Source organism: Gekko japonicus, unplaced genomic scaffold (assembly GCF_001447785.1).
Source record: "Gekko japonicus isolate JY-2015 unplaced genomic scaffold, Gekko_japonicus_V1.1 scaffold148, whole genome shotgun sequence".
NCBI lineage: Eukaryota > Metazoa > Chordata > Lepidosauria > Squamata > Gekkonidae > Gekko > Gekko japonicus.
The window spans coordinates 702,157-721,616 of record NW_015170892.1 but is presented as its reverse complement, the minus strand read 5'-3'; positions in this window follow the sequence as shown (position 1 = coordinate 721,616).

The window sequence follows — 19,460 nt, the reverse complement described above, 5'->3', positions numbered from 1 at the left end:
GCAAGTTGTTCTGTGAAGAGTGTAATGCTCTCCCAGGGGTGTAACGGAGGAGGTGGTCCTGCAGATACGTCAATCCCAGACCACTCAAGGCCTTAAAGGTCAAAAACAGAACCTTGAACTTGACTCAGTGCTCCACTGAAAGCCATTGCAGCTGGTGCAGCACAAGTCAAAGTCGAATGTGCGTAGCCTGTGATGTTCTGGTTAGGATATGTGCTGCTGCATTCTGGATCAGTTGGAGCTTCCAGGTCAGTCTCAAGGGCAGGCCGCCATAGAGCAAGTTGCAGTAGTCTAGCCTGGTGGTGACCGTCGATTACTGTGGATACGTTGGAGTGTGTGCCCTTTAAATCCACCTGGCATTTGCTCTCATGGCATGGCTAATTGTGTGTGCGATCGCACCCAAACATAAAAACCATGTCCAACAACATACAGTAATTAAAATCAAGTGGTGAAATTTTGTAGCTTCCTCCCATATCTGGTATGTGAGTGCTTCACACATTCAGGGGGGAGTAAGTTCTATAAGGAGTAAGGGTCCAGGTAGGGTGTCAGCCATGATGTTAACTGTTGCTGTCCTCAACCAAATGCCTGGCAGAACATCTCTGCCTTACAGACCCTGCGGAATTGCATAAGATCCCGCAGGGCCCTGATGTTATTTGGCAGAGTTCCACCAGGTTGGGTCTAGGGCCGAAAAAGCCCTGGTCAAGGACAGCTGAATCTCTCTAGGGCCAGGGATCACCAGCAAGTTGTTCTGTGAAGAGTGTAATGCTCTCCCAGGGGTGTAACGGAGGAGGTGGTCCTGCAGATACGTCAATCCCAGACCACTCAAGGCCTTAAAGGTCAAAAACAGAACCTTGAACTTGACTCAGTGCTCCACTGAAAGCCATTGCAGCTAGCTCAGCACAAGTCGAATGTGCGTAGACTGTGATTTTCCAGTTAGGATACGTGCTGCTGCATTCTGGATCAGTTGGAGATTCCAGGTGAGTCTCAAGGGCAGGCTGCCATAGAGCAAGTTGCAGTAGTCTAGCCTGGAGGTGACTGTCGATTACTGTGGATACGTTGGAGTGTGACAGGAAAGGGGCCAGCTGCCAGGCTTGGCGTAGATGGAAAAATGCCAGCCTGGCTGTATGTGTGACCTGGGTCTCTGTATTAAAGGTGGTATCCAGGATCACACCCAGGCTCTTGATGGACTGCACCGGTTTCAATGGCACCCTGTCGAGAGCTGGTAAGCTGAACCCGAGCCCTGAAGCCCCTCCCCCCAGCCACAGAACCTCGGTCTTTGCTGGATTCAGTTTCAGTTTGCTCTTTTTTAGCTATCCCACCACGGTCTCCAAACACATGGCCAGATTTTTTGGGGTGACATCCAGATGGCCGTCCAAAAGCAGATATAACTGGGTGTCATCAGCATATTGGTGACATCCAAGCCCAAAACTCCAAGACAGTTGGGCAAGGGAGTGCATATAGATGTTAAACAACATCGAGAAATAAGTGCCCCCTGAGAGACCCCACACTCCAAGGGGTATCTAAAGGACACTTTCTCCTCGAGCACCACTCTCTGTCCCCGACCATGGAGAAATGAGAAGCCATTGAAGGGCTTACCTTGAATTAGTTTACCTTGAATTTGATAGCACTAGCCAGGGCACTTTTTTTCTTATGTATTGGACAATGCATACAATGCCATTAGAAGGTGGTTGATGATACTTTAATATAATATCTACATTAACTTAATTGGTAAGAGTACTCCTTAAATTGCAAACAATGACTAATTGTGCACTATATAGTAACCGAATATGAAATGAATGACATATTATTACTCGAGGTAGATAACTGTTCATTCTTAAATGTTTCATTTTAGAAACATTAGATCCATGAATGGAAGGCTCCTCTGTGAATGAAAACGAATATGAAATGAATGACATATTATTACTTGTGGTAGACAACTGTTCATTCTTAAGTGTTTCATTTCAGAAACATTAGATCCATGAATGGAAGGTTCCTCTGTGAATGAAAAAACACCTTTATATAAGTACATAAGAGACGGCAATGTTGGATCAGGCCAAAGGCCCATCCAGTCCAACATTCTGTATCACACAGTGGCCAGAAATACCAGTGCCATCAGGAGGTCCACCAGTGGGGCCTCCTTTGGTCCAACTCATCACGTTATACATCAAGACATTTGTTCATGTACAATGATATATGTAGAAATTTATTGTCTTTTAGTTACTAACATAAATGGGAACAAATAACAAACAATTATGCCAGGGCACCCAAGATAATGGTCAAACTCTCATAAGAACATAAGAGAAGCCAATGTTGGATCGAACCAATGGCCCATCTAGTCCAACACTCTGTCACAGAGTAGCCAAAAATACCGGGTGCCATCAGGAGGTCATGAGAGGAAGAAATTTTGTAAGAGTTTGGGAAGCCCTACAGGGTATGCATAATTTACCATTCTGGTTTGAGAGAAGATTGGGGAAGTGAAGAGGCAAGACACGTTTGTTCTTCCAGATCCAGGTCAGAAACAGAGGGCATGGCAAGATTGTGAAAAGGATGGAGGTAGTTGCTGTCATCCCATCTGCCACCTCACCGTATGGATGATCCTATCCTGATTCCTACACACAGTAAAGAAACATGTGATGGAGAAGTAGGCTGCAATCTTCCTCCCTGAAGTACAGATTTAAATGTGGAAAAAATGTGTTTTATGGAGGAACATTTTGTCATATTAGCCCCACCTGCTGTCAAAGACCGAACAGCCCAGTCATAGGTTGTCCACCTCAATGACAACTATGTGCTACATGAAGTATCCTCTGCACTATATCCTCTGCACTGAACATATGTGAGTCAGGCCATTTGTTAAAGAAAATGAAAGTATATTTTAGAACTAACAGATGGCTTTGGACTATGTACTTTCCCCATAAAGTTTCTGGAGCATTGCTTTATTTTTACTTCCTGTCTGCACCACTTCACTGTTTATTTAAATTAAGCACAATTGTTTGCAAAAATCTCTATGAGTGACTGCTGTTTATCAAGAGGTTATTAAATAGTTTACCATCTCCTCTTTCTTCTACCGGTTGTTCTTTCTTACAAAAGGTGATAGGTAGTAAACTTTAATTAATCATTGCTCTTTTACATAACTGAACAAGTGTCAAGTTCTCCATTACTGAAGTGAAGAAAGGGTGTTGCTGAATATATTAGGATGCTACACTTCAAATTCCCTGATGGAATTCCCTGATAATAATATAGGATTTCATCAAACTAACTTCAGATAATTAAAAGGTACTTTATATGCACAAAGGAACCACAGTATCAAGACAAACATCTTAGGTTTCTTCATAGTAACATATAAATTACTTTTATTCAAATGTGTATATTAAGTGTGAGCAGGTTTGCAGCACTATGTAATACATAATCAAAGCAGTTCAAGTATATCCAGAATTAAAGGGCTGGATAATTCACAAATAGATAATGTGATTTTATTTGACCAGTTGCCAGTAGTCAACATATAAGCCCTCAAGTTTCACTGTGGTTTTTTTCACTTGAACCTAAAGGAAGTTTCAGGTGGTGTGTGACTCTAACCATTTCCTGTGATTTCCTGCATAATGTATTTCCTGCATATCTTCCCCACCATAAGATTAATAAATTCCTTCTTCACATAAGAATAGCCACCCTACTCATTTGCCTACACAGTTATATCCATATTTAATCTGAATGCAGTTGTTTATAAAATCCATAATCTTTGTGAAAAGAGTTGGGAGAATGAAGAGTGGGAATTCAGGACCAAAAATAGTTTACCATCTCCTCATTCTCTCTCTCTCTCTTTTTTAAGCCCCCGGAGGGGATTTTTTATTGCATTTTTTATAACACTACAAACTACAACAGAAAATGGGAGGGGGAACTACATTTATAGGATAAAGAAAGATACCCACTACTGACTAAAAATCCAAGAGAGGAGATCATCCCACCAGTTTAACCATACATTTAGTCTTAATCCCATTAATCTTACTATCAACTGAGTCAAGTTTAACATTATCTTTTTCAAATCTTAAGTTTAACTGTCATACAGAAACACCCCAAAGCATCTCACTTCAACATTTTTTTTTAAAGGCACAATTCAGAGTCCTTCAGCCTTTACTTCTCCTTGCCTAGTCTCTTCCGAAGCTTATAAGGACTTTTAGGGGCTGCCGCCCAGGGCTCTACTGGTAGCAGGAGCTCCTTTGCATATTAGGCCACACACCTCTAGTGTAGCCAATCCTCCAAAAGCTTACAGAGCTCTTCTTACTGGGGCTACTGTAAGCTCTTGGAGGATTGGCTACACTAGGGGTGTGTGGCCTAATATGCAAAGGAGCTCCTGCTACCAGTAGAGCCCTGCTGCCGCCCCTTTCTCTGATAGAGAGTCCTCCCCGGAGGATTCCGAGTCCAGCTCGCCATTGGACTTACTGTCCTCCCCTTTTTCTCCTTCCTTCCCTGGCCCTCCCATCTGGACTCTTAAAAATTCCCGTGCTTTCTGGACAGAGTCAATCTTTTCTTTTTTATCCTTGATTTTGAAGGTTATGTCTTCTGGAGTTAACCATCTATATCCAATTGCATTTGTTTGTAGAAAAAGAATTAATTCTTTGTATTTCTTTCTCCTTTGTCTTATTTCAAATGGAATGTCTTTTAACGTCCTGATGGTATTCTCCCCCACTTTCAGGGGTGCTCCAGATACTGCTTTCAGGATTATATTCCTCACATGCCTCTTCGAGATTCTTACCACAATTTCCCCAGGCAGATTGTTTTTTATATATATATCCTGAATATCTCCTCTTTCTCCTACAGGTTGTTCTTTCTTACAAAAGATGCAGTGTGGGTTGGGGCAGAAAGTTATGCTGGGTTCACTTTGGTTTCTTAGCCTTCAGCAGATTCTGAAGTCAAGTTTTTTGCATTGTTTAACTTGCAGCCTGGAGGTCAGAAACTTGATTGCTTTTAATATGAAAGGTAAAGTTTTTAGCCAAATCCTAAGCCAAATCCAGATAGTTCACCTTTGCCACATATACACATGCAAACAAATGTACATTAAACAGATTTCATGGATTCTGACTCTAGGAACTCTGAAAACAGAAAATGCTTCGTTATTTGCTACATGAGATCTGGTTTACTGTAGCCGTCAAGAGGCTCTCGGGATGTCTCCTGGGTCAGATCCAGACCCAGGAGCAGATTCCTCACCCAAGTGTGACCAGAGTGAGCCAGGGACCACCCTGTCAGTGTTACGCGGTGTTAGCCCACAGCAGACCAAACATGGGTGCAATGGTATCCAATAAAGACTGGAGTCTCTCAGGCTTATGTACAAATAATATACAATATAATATCCTCATCCAAGTGTGACCAGAGTGAGCCAGCGACCACCCTTGGGGAAGATCACAAGGCTCAGAAGACACAACTGGCTCTGCTCCAGAGCCCGAGCCCTGGAGACCTTGCTTCAAGGACCTGCCCTTAAAGGCTCAGCTCCAGACAGTCCTGCCAATGTACCAGACCCAATGGCAACCACCCCCTGCCTTGTAGGATCATATCCTGGACCCTCAGTACCCAAGATTCTTCCTCAATGTGATAGAAACAGAAGAGATGGTGGGGCTGTGAGGGGGCAGCTCAGCAACGATGAAGCAGCAGGCCGGTAGAGGGTGTTCCTTCCACTGCCACTGAGTCAGATCACTGCCAGAGCACATATAGTCCTTTGCCTGAGCAGTCCTCAGTCAAGACCTGTCTGGGGGAAGTCAAGGAACAGGTGGGGCTTCTTCCCCTTTGCAATATTTAAGCACTGGGCTAAGCATTGACCCTTGTTGGTTTAATCGTTTACATGGCCAGTATGTGCCTGTGCTAGCTGTGATCCTGGACTCAGCTACACTCAGATGGTGACCCTGACCTCAGTGTGCTTTGGAGGACCAGACCAAGCTTCCTGCTGCTGAGCTGATCCTTGCTCGTGAGAAATGTGTAGGCCCACATTCAAATTAGCTTTTGCCACATACTCACTAGGTACTCCTAAGCAAGACACTCATGCTGCATTCAGACATCACATTTAGTAATGGTCAAGGAAATATATGTATGATCTGGCCACAACCATGCTCTGATCACATCCAAGATAGAATACTGAGGGTTGTCTTTGAAAACAATCTGGAAACTTCAGTTGGTTCACAATTTTATTTATTTATTTATTATTCAAATTTATATTCCGCCCTCCCCGCAAGTGAGCTCAGGGCAGATCACAGCACAATATCAAAACATATCAAAATTTTCAAACATATAAAGTATAAATATAAACAATTAAGACAATTTAAAACAACGTAAATTAAAACTGGGTGCACTATTTATCCTCATACACAGTGCGTCAGCTGGGCTCTTCTCAGTCCTGTTGCGAAAGATCTGCATTGGCTGCTTAGCTGTTTCTAGGCACAATTCAAAGTGTTGATTTTTACAGCTGAGGCCTTAAATGGCTTGAGGCCTGAGTACCTTAAGGGCCAGCTCCTCCCATACTATCCAAGCCACCATGTAAGATTAGCCTCTCAAGCTCTGCTGTCTGTGAATCTCCATACATCACAGGGTAACTGCAATCAGTTTATAAGCCAGCCAGAGGGTTGAATGGAGAAGTGAGGTGCTCATTCAAGCTCCTCGACAATCTGGGTTGTGTATATATTCTCCCCTAACTGTGCTTAAATGTGATGTTGCAGTGCACTCTCTTTCAGCCACATATGAGCAAAAAGGGGTTAATTACTGACATACCTGATAGGACTGTTATTAAGATAGTGGGTGTGAAGCACTTTGAACACTTAAAAGAACTACCCAAATGTTAATTATTTTTACCATTATTTACAGAACTTGGAATTTTGATCATTACCTTACTGAAAGGTTGATGTAGTTGTCTATATAGATTGCTGTGAACTGCGGCTTGCTAAAAGAGAATAGAAATGGTCTGTTCATGTTGGAAAGTAATATATTTTATGTACTGACTGTGAGCCACCCTGAGCCTGCATTGCGGGGAGGGTGGGGTATAAATGTGATTAATAAAATAAAATAAATAAATAAATAAATAAATATGTAGCTGAATTTGTGGCACAGTTCACAATGGTGTTCTGCACAGCCACTATATTTTAAAAGAAACACTGTTATAGGCATCTCATGGTGGGAAATAGAAATTCTCTATCATACCTCATCACATCCTTAAAACCATGGAGCATAGATAGCCCATGGATGGCTACAGAGAATGACAAATGATGAAATGGTCTCTGTGTTCATTTCTCTAATTCACAAGAATTTTTTAGTCCTGACATGCTTTATATATTCTATTGCCATGTCTCTTTCTGTGCTCACATATAACAACGCCCCCCCCTGAATATCTTCTTTTCACCAGGAATATAGGTATCAAGGGCATTCATGTAATGCTAGACATACAGTGTTTTGATCTGCATTTTTAGTACTGGGGGAGATTCTGCCCAGCGTCAACGTAGTGTTGTGGCTGTATGGCTGAAGTTACAGGATAATGTAGGATTTGCTGCCCAACTGCTAGAATACCTTGACTTTTCTGTTTCCCCAAAGAAAGTGCTGTTCTTATTTTGGTATAGTACTTATACTACCAAACACTTTCAGCATGGAATTTAGAATGAAGTTGTACACTATAAGATGCTAGAAGTAATTTAAATCAGGAAAACAACGGGCTTAGAGGTGTGTGATCTTCCTTAGGACATTGCATTTTATGATTGCGTTTAAGGAAGCAGACAAAGGGTGTCATGACCAGTTTTAGCTTCTTGGATGTTAAAAATGAAGTTTTTTACATGTGCCAAATGGACATTAAATAAAGTAGATCAGAGCTAGTATCATGCAATTGTTAGACTGAGGAGTTTATATTTCAAATCTCAATTCAACCATGAAGATCACTGAGTGACCTTGGCCTAGTCACTCTCAGCCTGAACCACCTACCAGGGGAAAATAGAATGAGAGGGGACAGAATCATGTATGCAGTTGCTGAGGTCCTTGGAAGCAAGGTAAGACAAAAAAGTGATAGATGATTCAGGATTTCTTCCAGCATGGTGGAAGGCATATAGCATGGAGTAGGTATCTAAGACTGATGCTAATATTGTTGAAACTACACACTCTTGTAAACTGGTACAGTAAAATGACAGTAGAAATTTGTCAAGGTGTAGGATAACAGAGCAAGCATATCTCATTAAAGAATCTACACCGTGGAGGTTTTAATACAAACCCTTTTAAATTAACAATGTGCATATTTAATCTTATTGCTCAAATATCTTCCTGGTTGTTTCCTTGACTTTCCACAGGAGTATCATTCAAATGCTGTCCTAAAACGTAACAACCCCCCAGGCCTTCTGGGAAAGGGTGAATATTATTCACAGAAAATCAGAGTTCCATAATCAGTCTTTTTATGTGCAATCAGGAAACCTTGACAATTATCTAAAACTGTATGCAGTTAATCTATTGTAATTCTCTAAAATATAACACAATACTTGGATGTAATTTCAACCATGGATATCATGACTGAGAGCTTGAAGATAACAGTTTTTTTGGAAGTCTAAAACAATGTGACTATGTTCTAGTGTAGTTAAGAATATTTCCAGCCATCCTCAAAAACTGAGTGAAATAAATCTGAGATACAAGAGTATGTGCTTTGTTCCCTTCATTGCCAAGACATATGCTTATCAAGGACATATGTTTATCAAGGAGTTTTTACCATAATCTGACAAAAGTACCCTGCACCAGGGGTCATTTGGGGGGGACGCGGGGGAACGCCATCCCCCCGGGTGAGGTGCGGGAGGGCGGGGCCTGGAGCTCCCTGCTGGTGCGCGCTGGAGGTCGCCGCCGGCTGTGGGGAGGACACACTTCCGGTGATGTCAGGGGGTGTGGCATATGCTAATGAGTTATGCTAATGAGTTCCCCCTAGCTCTTTTTCTATGAAATGACCCCTGCCCTGCACAATAAGGGAGGCTTTCTCCCTGCATGCTATGGAAAGAGAACAATTCCCCTATACCCACGGAGTTGTGTGTTCTGCCAATGAAAGTATCCTGCATGCTCGAGGAAACTCTGGACTGCAACCGACCATAAACAGTGATTTTTAATGGTTATGGAAGCTACGATTTGCATATGGATGTAGTAATTGCACTTTTCATATCAACAGAGGACATGACCTGTATGTACACTCTTTTGTGTGTGGGGTTCTAAGGAATACAAGAATACAAGGGGGCCCTGACCTGGATAGCCCAAGCAAGCCTGATCTCATCATATCTCGGAAGCTAAGTAGGGTCGACTTGGACAAGTACTTGGGCAGGTGACCTCCTTGGAATACCAGCAGTCAGGAGGTGGACGCAGGCTTTGTTTGGCCACCTCTCTGAATATCCTCCAGTCCCCCAGTAGGGGTCAGTCACCAGAGGTCACCATGACTTCCAGGTGCACTCGTGCACACACATACATATGAAAAACAAAAACAAAACAAAAGAATACATGGGAGATTGTAGTCTAGGGTGAGTTTAAACCAGAGTGAACACATTCAAGGACCCAAACATTTAACCCGTCTTTTCTCTTATAGCCACAGGGTATAATCCTGCTTTAGCCTTGTGGAAGATTTGAATAGCATTTAACACTTTCCACACTTTGGTCTCCCTCAGAAGAAACTTTTGACCCCTCTTTTCTCTTATAGCCACAGAGATGTACAGGGTATAATCCTGCTTTAGCCTTGTGGAAGATTTGAATAGCATTTAACACTTTCCACACTCTGGTCTCCCTCAGAAGGCTTTCTCCCTGCATGCTATGGAAAGAGAACAATTCCCCTATACCCACGGAGTTGTGTGTTCTGCCAATGAAAGTATCCTGCATGCTCGAGGAAACTCTGGACTGCAACCGACCATAAACAGTGATTTTTAATGGTTATGGAAGCTACGATTTGCATATGGATGTAGTAATTGCACTTTTCATATCAACAGAGGACATGACCTGTATGTACACTCTTTTGTGTGTGGGGTTCTAAGGAATACAAGAATACAAGGGGGCCCTGACCTGGATAGCCCAAGCAAGCCTGATCTCATCATATCTCGGAAGCTAAGTAGGGTCGACTTGGACAAGTACTTGGGCAGGTGACCTCCTTGGAATACCAGCAGTCAGGAGGTGGAGGCAGGCTTTGTTTGGCCACCTCTCTGAATATCCTCCAGTCCCCCAGTAGGGGTCAGTCACCAGAGGTCACCATGACTTCCAGGTGCACTCGTGCACACACATACATATGAAAAACAAAAACAAAACAAAAGAATACATGGGAGATTGTAGTCTAGGGTGAGTTTAAACCAGAGTGAACACATTCAAGGACCCAAACATTTAACCCGTCTTTTCTCTTATAGCCACAGGGTATAATCCTGCTTTAGCCTTGTGGAAGATTTGAATAGCATTTAACACTTTCCACACTCTGGTCTCCCTCAGAAGAAACTTTCCTCATTTCATAATGTAGAACTTCAAGCACTAGAATGAAATGTAGCAAATCAGCAAATATGGCTTAGCAAATGGGTCAGAGATGGCATGCAGATGTTTATTAAGTGGCAACATTTAATAGTTACTAGCTATTTTTAACTCCCTTTTTAGATTTTTCAAAGGGTAACATAGATTAACACAAAAAAGAACCAGCTAATCAGTGGGAACAGGGTAAAGGCAGGATGCAACACCTCTATAAAGTTTAAGAATTCAGAGGAACTGATGGAGTTGTTGGTTCCATGGGACACCTTCAGTTCTGAAATCAAAATGGATGAAGAAATTGACTAACTCTTCATAATGGAATGGCAATTTCTAATGCATTTCTACCCTTTTCAGCTTTTTGAGCCTGTCTTTTATTTTTGCCTGGCTTGCCAAATGCAGGCTTTTAATATAGAGTCTAGTCAGGCAAAAGCACATATCATGCTGCTAGGTCAATTCTCCCTACAGATAATACTCATGCAGTAAAACTACAAATCAAGGGTTAGCCAGGTAATTGTTGGAAATTGTTGGCTCTTTTTTTACTTTTCTGTGTTTTTGACTCCTTCACTGCAGGAAAGAATAGATGTAATACAAAGCTGAGTTGAATGATCTAGGGCGAGCCCCCTACGTATGTATTATTTGATAGGCTTGCAGTTAGAATAGATTTTGAAAAAAAAACATTTAGCTTGATACACATGCTGGAGCCAGTGGGTGCTATCCTACTCCAGTCTAATCCCCCCCCCCCCGTTGATATGTAGCTGAATATTTAAGGTGGCTTATTAGAAATCCCATCCTTAATTTACTTGGTACCAATATACATTTAGATCCAAGACAAGTTTAATTATGCTTCCTCCTACATGTTCTAATGTAGTAGTTTATCTTAAATCTTCCTGTCACCTAAAACACAAAGTATAGATTCTAAGGACTCTGACACAGTCTGCTACCACCTTCCTTCCTCATATCTTTCTTACTCTTTCTGTCGTCAAAAACCTTTTTAAAAAAAGACATAGAAGCTTGGGGCTGAAGCTATAATGTAGGTTATATAAGATCCACACATTATCCTTTCCATAGGATAGACTGAATAACACATCAGAAAGGGGGGAGGGAAATACAAGCATAAGGTACAAAAAGCTGCTGGTGTCTGGTTTAATGCAGAACCCTTCTGCTACAGCTCAAACATCAAGGGACTGTCTTTTTCTACAAATATTGGCCATGAGCATCTTAAAGCTTTTTATGAACAGAATTCAATCTGTTAATTTGAAAAAAGTAACAATTTCTGTATTCTTTTTATATGGATTTCCTCTTTGCATGGTATTACATAGGTATAATTTCGCCAATTTAGAAAACTTTCTTTGATTTTGACCCACCCCCATTTTTAACCAAAAGACCTGTAAGTAGGGACCTTACTTGAGTAGTATCCACAAGTGGTGATTCTAAGTAGTAATTATTGTGAAGCAATTAAATCATTGTGTGTTGGCACATGGATTTGTGTTCAAATATAATCAGCAAATTTATTTACTGAGCCAATACAATCAATTGCTTAAAGAAAAAACACACATCTAAGATATGATGAGTCATTGCTAAACAGGTCTGTACAGTTTTATGTAATGACCTGCAAACACCTCTCGCTGCATGACTCATTGTATTCAAGTGACCTAGCACGTGTTCTTGGTTTGAAAAATGCCCATGACCATTCTCATGGCTTTGGTTAAAACATCATGAAACGAAAAGGCCTTTTAATCTGTTCAGAAGTAGAAGCAAATGGGGAAAAAATGAAATAAAGCCCTACCTGATAGAATTATATGTTATAAATTTAAAAATACAAATAAATTAAATTGTCTACATTTACAAAATGTGGAATCAAAAGAGTGGTGAAAACATCATGAAACGAAAAGTCCTGTTAATCTGTTCAGAAGTAGAAGCAAATGGGGAAAAAATGAAATAAAGCCTTACCTGATAGAATTATATGTTATAAATATAAAAATACAAATAAATTAAATTGTCTAAATTTACAAAATGTGGAATCAAAATAGTTGGAGGTTTTTTTTAATTGTATATCTCCAAATGCTTGCCTGAAAGCTATTTAAGTGGCATGCTTTAGGAAGTAGTAATATAACTGGATTCTTGTTGTCTGAGATATCATAACATGGATGCATATAAATGATGCCATGCCATTTCATAAACTTGTTTGTATCCATTTAGATATTTGGATACAAGCTGCTACGGTGGCACTGAAAGTCAAGTGCCCACCATCTGTAATTTAAAACCTTTGGCATCATACAATTCCGGGAGGGGTGTTGCTTAGGAGATCTCCAATTTATGTCCCCAGAACCTACAATTAAAGGTTACCAGGTAGCAGATATTGGCTGTGGTGTGATAGAAGGCAGCATCATGTAATTTGGCACCCTAGAACCAGCAAGTCAGTGCCAAAGGGTGTCAAACTGCACCCGGCACCACCAAAAGCCGGGGGACCGGCAGAGAGCCTCCGAGGTTTCTGAGCAGTGCGTCCTTTAGTCCCTTCTTCCCCCCCAGTGCCCTCCTCTGAAGAAAGCACTGGGCTTTCTCCAGAATGCTCAGATGCTCCCCGCCTCCTGGCTCCATGGAGCCAGCCCGAGGTCTCCACAGAGTCCGCGCCCCCTTCCTGCCCAGCTACTTCCTCCGAAGACAGCCGGGCTCCTTTGGAAAGGCAGGCATGTACTCCCGTGGGGGGGGAACATTCTCCCTCCTCCAGGGTGGTGGCCTTGGACTCGTAGGGGCAAATTTCACCTCTCGCATGTGAGAGGTCATTCTGGCTCCCCCAGCTCTCGTTAGGGGCTCTTTAAAAAGTTATGGCCGCCGCTGTTCTCCGTGGCAGCTGCGATGCCCGCGGGGTGGAGTGGTGGCCTTGGAGTCGTAGGGGCACCTCTCGCGCGAGATGTCATTCACACCCTTCTTTCACCCTGACCCACCCAGAGCAGCAGAAAGCCATGAGTCAGGCCAGTTTACAATCTTTGAGATAGTAATCAAGATGAAATTGGTTAACTGTGTGTACATATACTACACTTTTGATGATGGTGTCAGTCTGAGATTCTGTGGGTGCTCCCCGAGTCAGAAGCAGAGTTAGAGATGGAGAAAAACAGAATGTGTGATTTGTCCTAAAGACATAGAACACAATGTAGAGAAAGTATAGCATGCATAACCAACATTGAAATGGACTGGATTAAAGTGCAGAGTTAAGCATCTAATCCCATTGATTTCAGTCAGACTTCTGCATACTTAGCTGTTTAGGTGCTGCACTACCCTTTGAAAATGGCTTTTGTTTAACTTTAGTTGCTGACTAGGAAGAAGTAATAGTACCATTATGTCCTCAATGCAAACTAAAGGAGATACTGAATGCAGGCGGTGGGGGGGGGAGGTTAGGCAAAGTAAAGGGGGGGGGAAATGGAGCCTTTGATTAACATTGGCCCTATTCAACTCCATATCATATAGGAGTGACAATGGTAATAAAAGTCACTACTTCTGCAGAAGAATGCTGTGTGTTTATTATTCTGTCACCATTAATTAATTTTTGCAGAAGGAGATTGACTACTGAGTGAGTTCATGGCTGCATAGGGGGTATAAATGCAGTTCTCCCATATCCAAACTGCATAGAATATGTTTATACCAGTTTCCAACAACAACAAAAAAGGCAGAAGAAAACAAGGCAGCAAGTCTGCATCCACAAATAGGATGACTGGGACGATCCTTTGGGTTTTTTCCCAGGGGCTTCAGCCTGGACCCTCCAGTTTCCTGATATGGTAAACAGTGTTCCCAAGAAAGTGGCTGCTATTCTTCTTAGACCAATATTGAATGTTTCTTTTAAGCAAGTATAGATGGGTTGTAAATGTGCTACCCACAACTATTTCACTAGCAATATTGTCTTATGGAAACAATGTTGTCAGAAGTCTATTTGGTTTTATACCAATTTGAAAGGGGGGGTACTTTATTGAAAAATCTAGGCAATTAAAAGGTATCAGGACTTTGTCTCATTTGTTAAACTTATATTTCATACTGTCCTTTTGAACAGTATGACCAAAATATAATGTCTCTGCTGATCAAACTTGGAAATGTGCTCTGTTGTGCTTCTATTAACAGCAGCCTTCTGATTGGATACCTGCTCAGTTTCAGCTGAGCCAACTATTTTTTATTAACATGCTTAGCCACATTGCTACTAATATAATTCCTCTATATCGTTACTTAATGAAAGAAGAAACACTGAATTTAGCCTTTTCGAAGGAAAGTTTTGGTTAGAAATGGCAAAGAAAATTATTTTTGTTACTTGGAATACACAAATTAATAACTGGCTATATTCCAGGAGTGTAGGCATTGACTACTCCCAACAAGCATGCTATACTCATTGCCAGATGTCTGATACTAAAAGCTTGGAAAGTCAAGGAAACCATCCCCTTCAAATCCAAACCTGGATGATGGAAATAGTAAATTTGTCTTCAAATGAGTGGGTTGCTTATAAAAAAACACCTTTATAAACAAATGAAAACTTGGAATCTAGTATTAGAATGCTTTGATTAACCACTTGGTTGTTGGTTACCTGCCCAGACACTGGGATTCTTGTTGCTATTTGTTTAGATATTTATACATTGCTTTTCTTCTCAGTGGGGACCCAAAGAATCTTACAGCTTTCTTCTTCTCCATTTATTTTCACAGCTCTGTGACTTAGGTTAGGCTGAGAGAGTGATGGTCCAAATCACCCAGTGAGCTTCCACAACAGGGTGGGGATTTGAACCAGGCTGACACTCTATCCACTAACCAGTATCCTTCCTTCCTTCCTTCCTTCCTTCCTTCCTTCCTTCCTTCCTTCCTTCCTTCCTTCCTTCCTTCCCTATGTATGAGTGAAGTCAATTATACTATTGTTATAGAAAGTAGTTGGATAAACTGAATATGTAGATGTTGTAAATGTTCTATCTGTTTACTGGGAAAAGGGCAGTTATTTATAGAAAGGGGCAGGAGTGAAAATTATAGCAGATTATAATTCTTGTTCATTTTGATGAATGATTCATATTCTTTTAATATTAAACCAGAACAAGTTTTGTTAGTGTAAGGCGCTTCTGCCAGTTGAAAGGGAAATATTCCACTTCCTTCCTCCCACTGCATACCACTGAGCTCAGTGAGATGCTGCCCTGGGGATAGGGGATCCCTAAGAACTGAATGGGGGCAAAGTGGGGCCCACCATAAGAGTGGAGAATCTGTGAAAACTGCTCCCCTTCCACTGGAAAAAAGGACCTTTGAATCCAACCCAAGAAAATAACTAATAGGAAATGGCAACATTAAGAGAGGAGATTATTGTTACTTATAGAATGCTCCCCCATCCCAAAGGAGGTAGGGGGGGTAGCAGACTGAAGGCCAGGAAAAGGCTGTGGGCAGGCAGTCTGGGAGCCTTTTCAGACTGGTACCATGCATCCTGAAGCCTCAGAACTATGCACTCCTGGCCCAAGGACAGCTAGGAGCAATTTGAATGCCCAACCCAGACAAATGAGCTGGGCATAAAGTAGTCTCTGAGGCTCTTTTGGTTGATCAGAATTGTGAACATGCCTCTCTGTGATGCATAGAGTAAGTGCCACTGCAATAGACCCTGCTGGTTTAATCAGAGTACCTTGCTTTACAGTAGCCATTGCTTCCAGTCTAGACTGTTGTAGAGGTTTCAGCATAACACAAAATGTGTGTTTGTTTTCTTAGAACAGGTTGGAATGTGTATAGAGACGGGATGGATTGAGACAGGTGTGCTGCATTTATTTTTATGCTGAAAGAGGAAAAGTACACATGAAATACCAACTGCAGTCTGGCAGCACAACGACAAGTTATTTACCATTTCCCCCAAATTATAGTCGTCATTGTACTTGAGACCCTTGGAGGTGATTGTTATGCTATGTTTAACAAATATGGAGCACAGAGTACAAAACATATAAGTTGAAGTACTGTGTTTATGACCATTCTCATGTGCATTATTTTTGTTGATGCATGCCAGAACATGTGAATAATGCAACTGTCATGTACAGCTACTTTAAAAGACTGGACAAGAAGGAGATACTAAATGTATAACAGTGAAATCAATGGACACAATGGAAGACAAAGGGGCTTGAGGAAAGACGTAGTGTCTCAGATACAGAAACCTTTCCCCCAACACCTACTCTATAAGATTTAAGTGGATTGAACTTGGGACCTACTGGCCATGCAGTATCTGCTATGCCACTGAGCCATTGCCCATGGGCAAGGCATCAGAGTTCCAAACCAGTTTCCAGCAGGACTCAGATAAGATGGTCTTCTCTGATGGAGTCGCTTAAGCATTAACAATTATAATTCCTTGGAGATAGTAGAAAAGTTAACTGGAAATTGCAGAGAAATGTTTGCTATTACTGGTTTTATTCGTACATAATTATCATTGTGGCATAACAGCTACTTTCTCTTGGTGAGATACTATCACATCATGCTACTGCAGTATATCAGAACCACATAGACAGGGCCAACTGCCTAGTATGAAAGACATATACTGGAGAGATGTAGGTATACCACAGGAAAATGGTTCTCATGCCATGAGAAATATGTGTGAATAGGCCCTGAGAAGATGGGTATGATGTGGCAAACTCTTTGTGTGTAGCAACCCATCCAGCAGATTGGCATATTATCTCCCTTCATTACTTGGTGCGAATGAAACCACACCAATTATCATGTAACCTTTGTACTTATTTAGAGGTTCGTCATTAACTGATATAGTTACTAATTTTCACGGAGACACAAAGCATAGGATTATATTCCTTCAAAACATTAATAGTGCAATCCTATGCAGAGTTAATCCATCCTAAACCCACTGAGGTATAAGGGTTTAGATCCTCTGTATAGGATTTTATTGCTATAGGCTTAAAGATTTTAAATATATTTAATGGGAAACCTTGCTACAGATAGATACCTTGAGCCTTCAACACTAACCCTGTCCTTTCAGTTAATGGAAATAAACTGAGTTTCATGACCTATTGCAGTACTAATATAGAAGATGATTATTTTATATTGCACACATTTACTAATACTTAATTCATCCAAGCATTTCAAAGTGACTTTCAAACTTGAACTGAGCCCTACATCAGTCTTCTTTGAGTATGAAAGTATTGTTATCCCCATTTTATAGATGAAGGAATTGTTGTCTCTCAGAAGAGCCTATGTAATTTCCATCAGAGAGAGTATCAAATTAATTTTTTCCTGGGATGTATTAAAGTCATTCAGTGTGACAACAGAGCAATGGAGGAATCATGAACAAGATCAGGTATGCAAAGAGACATTCCTCTATAACATTTCATAATAATAGGGTTGCCATCTTCCAGGTGGGGTTTAGAGATCTCAGAGAATTACAAAAAATCCTTAGCCTAGAGAAAGTGGTTCCTTTGGAGGGTGGATTCTATAGCATTATACCACATTTTTAAAGAGGGGATGGAGGGAGGATCCTGAGAACTTCAGGCTAATTAGTTTGCTCAATATTATCAGCAAACTTTATGTTAATCATCTTTCAGAGAAACTTAACAGTTGATTAGCACTTCAAAGGGAGTTAAACAAGGCTGTACGCTGGCCCCATCATTCTTTATTATTTATATCAATAACATAGTTATTAAAGCGATCCAGATTTTACATTGTCCTAAGCTACTGGACCGTCAAATCTTGGTCCTCTTATACACAGATGATGCAGTAATTTTATTGAGGACTCCAGTTGGATTGAAAAGAGCACTAACGGTGCTTACTCAGTATTGTAGTAGAGATCATCTAGCAGTAAACTACCCCCAACCCCCAAAATTATGGCATTCAAGAGATCCAAAACTAGGGTGTGGAGTATAAATAGCCATAAGATAGAACAGGTGGCCAGTTTAAGTATCTAGGAGTTGGTACTACAAGCCTTTGGCTTGAGGAAGGCACATTGCAAATATGCAGCTGATGCTGGACAAAAATCTGCCCATAATATAATCAAATTTTTACACACTAAGGCTGGTCATTATATTCCAGTGGCTCTTAAATTATTTCAGGCCAAAACATCGGCACAGCTTCTATATGGGTCCATGATAGGGCCGCTTTCTTCCAGTTTTGCACCCCTGGAATGAGTGCAATCAAAACTTTCGAGAGCTGTTCTTCAATTGCTCCATTGTGTCTCAAATGCTAACCTACATTTGGAAACCAGTATGGTAAGAGTTGAGGCTAGGGTGTGCCTTGCTTCCTTCAATCTCTGGTTAAAGCTTTAATAAAGACTGATTGATATATTATTATATCCCACAGAGGTCCCTCTGCTCCCCAACACTGCCCTCCCTAGGCTGCACCCCCAAATCACCAGGAATTTCTGAACCCAGAGTTGTCAGCCCTACATGAAAATAAAGGGCCCTTCAGATGCTGAAGCAGGATTAGGCCACCATGAACCATGAGCAATACTATAGCTTCTATTCAGCATTGCAACATTGGCTCCCAATTATCTTAAACAAGACTGAGTGCTGATCACATTGGACAGTACTCCATGTTCATGAGGACAGGGTGAGATTACTAAAGATAAACAAACCATAAATCTGAACAACATAGTACCTATGGAAGGAACACTCGCTGACTGCTCCACCATTTGTGGGATACCTTTTCCTTGGAAAGGGTTCTGGCCCATGATATGCTACATACAGATATTAGTCTCTAAAGTGTTTTTCTACAATGCAGAGAGAGTATTTAATAGCTGGAGTCAATCCCGCATATGCTTACTTTAGCTTGATCACTTTCATGCTTGAATATATTTTATAGTTCATATTTTTAACTGTTTGATAACATTTTAAACTCATACAGCAGAGATGGTAATGAGGTAATTTTTCTCCTCACTGTTAGATTTTTTAAAAAGGCTGTCGGCAGCTGAAAGGTATAAAAGCTGCCATGGTAGCCACTGTCATCATGATAAGCTATGAACAAGGTATACTGAGATGATTCTTTTATAATAGAAGGGATCCATTTTT